This window comes from Dipodomys merriami, unplaced genomic scaffold (genome assembly GCF_024711535.1).
Source record: "Dipodomys merriami isolate MVZ:Mamm:240054 unplaced genomic scaffold, mDipMer1.0.p SCAF_1, whole genome shotgun sequence".
Taxonomy (NCBI): Eukaryota; Metazoa; Chordata; class Mammalia; order Rodentia; family Heteromyidae; genus Dipodomys; species Dipodomys merriami.
In genome coordinates, this window is record NW_027202270.1 from 40,900,638 (window position 1) to 40,903,075 (window position 2,438).

Sequence of the window (2,438 nt, forward strand, 5' to 3'; positions counted from 1 at the left end):
TGAGTAATGAGTACATTTCCTATCCAGCATTGTTACCCCCTCCTTTGTTTTTCCCCTACCATCCCTTCCCTCTCCACCTCCCTAACTCCTCTCTTCACGCTGTTCTCTGCCCCCCTCCGCACCTCCCCACCCAAAGTTGTAAAGTTCATTTTCAACAGTCTTGTTCCTTCCTTCCTTCCTTCCTTCCTTCTTTCCTCTCTCTCTTTCTTTTTTCCTTCTTTTCTTTCTCTTTCCTTCCTTTCTTCATTCTTCTTTCTTTCCTTCTTTCTTCCTTCCTCCTTTCTTCTCTCTCTCTCTTTTCTTTCTCTCTTACTTTCTTCTTTCTTTTTGCTTGGGCTGGCTTCTAATGGTGATCCTCAGATTTCAGTCCTCTGAGTAGCTTAGGGATACTGGTGCTTGTCTTCATCTATCATTTTTAAACCAAAACTATCTGACTGAGATATTCTGTTAGAGAATACCTCATTTTTGCTTATTGTAGCTCCTGTCACATGGACTTGAGTCTATTACTGCCCATTTGGTATCAGCGAAAGTATGTAGACATTTGCCATTAGAAAGAGATTTGAATCCTTTGACTTAACATTTTACATGCACAGAGCAGCTGTCAAATGGTAATGAATTTCCTCCTTATACACAAGCAGGTTGCGGGCATGGATGCCTGGTCTCACTCCTTCCCCTGTCATCTCTAATTGTTTTTCTCTGAATATATATTTTTGAGTATATGTTTGTCTTGTAGGTCAAATCCTGTTGTTTGTAAAATGAGGTTTATAGAGTTATTATAGTGAAAAAGTAGGGGTCAAAATGTGCAGGAATGGATGGGAGAGAGTGGTTAAATAATAATGTGTTAAAATAATGTGAGAAAATGGTCATGATTATTGAAAGTAGATTAGGTTACAAGTGTATACAGTCTGATCTTATGGGTGAGAATATAGGCTTGTATATACATATATGTGTAATCAAGTGAAAAATAATGTGTAAAGAAGTGAAAAATAAAAGTGTTTTAACATTATTATTTCAATTGTAGGACATACATTTTTCTTAACTTTTTCTCCTGTTTTCTAAATTAATTATGAAAATTTCTATTTATCAACTTATTTCTAATTAGCTATCTAAATCTACTATTTTATTTTTATTTTTTTTTGGGGGGGGGAGTCCAGTCGTGGGTCCTGAACTCTGGGCCTGGGCGCTATCCCTCAGCTCTTCAGCTCAAGGCTAGCGCTCTACCACTTGAGCCACAGCGCCACTTCCGGCTTTTTTCTTTTTGCTGATGTGGTGCTGAGGAATTGAACCCAGGGCCTCAGGCATGCAAGGCAAGCGCTCTACCACTGAGCCACCTTCCCAGCCCCTAAATCTACTATTTTAAATAAATAATTGAAAACAGGAAGGTTTCTTTTTTATTTTTTTTATTGTAAAAATTGTGTAGAGAGGAGTTACAGTTACATGAGTAAGGTAGTGAGTACATTTCCTATCGAGCATTGTTACCCCTCCTTTGTTTTTCCCCTACCATCCCTTTCCTTCCCACCTCCTGAACTCCCTCCTCCCCCTCCCCCCAAGTTGTAAAGTTCGTTTTTAACATAGTGTCTTGTACATCTCATTGTTACAATGGGCAAACCTATATCCTTATTTCAGCAGTTTGTTATTTCCCTTCCCTTCCCAAATTAGACAAATGTATATTCAAGATGCAGGGCACTGACCTCAAATACAGTGAAAACAGGGGTTATACTGTGGGGAAAGAACATACAAAAGAAACAAAAAAAATCACATAGTACGCATATTGCTTTTCTGCATTTTGGCTAAGATCAAGTGTAGTATCTGTTCTTATCAGTATAAGATTTCTAAAATTAGTAGGTCAGCTTGTTCCAAATTAACATTTTTACATGCCTAAAGCTTCTGGAAAAGAGTTTAACAGCTTTGAAAGTGGGAATCAAAGTCTGAGGAGAAAGAAGGATTTTATCTGAGCAATAAGTATAGGGACCCTTGTTACCTTAGAAATAATAAAGAGGAATAAATGTTTTATGAATTATATGGTCTTAAAAATAAGGAAGGAATCTGAGAAGCTCAGATCATTTTTTTTTCTTCCAGACATGCACAACACATTGATTCCATCAGTTAAGAGAAATCAATCAAAGCCTTTGTCTTCTAATAAGTACTTGCTTTGTTCTACTCATGGCACAATAATCTTTGATCTTCCCTTTCTTTGGAAGTCATACAACTGAGTTCATATTACTTATATATATTCAAATAATTTCCAACACCTAGCTTCTGATACACATTAGAAATGATCACAATTTACTATGCAGTAATATATACTAGTATGGTTGTATCTAGAGTTGCCTTGGACAAGCAGCAATTATAGCAAAGATAGAAGCTTCACAAATTAGGATTTTTGTGACAGAAGAGAATGGATTCCATTAGATTGCAATTTAAGTAGATTTATACCA

At 36.7% G+C, this 2,438-nt stretch overlaps 1 pseudogene; it reads left to right on the forward strand.

Annotated features, from left to right (window-relative positions):
• Positions 1-1,770: 1,770 nt before the first annotated feature.
• Positions 1,771-1,889, forward strand: LOC138835520 (U2 spliceosomal RNA; annotated as a pseudogene).
• The last annotated feature ends 549 nt before the right edge of the window (positions 1,890-2,438 follow it).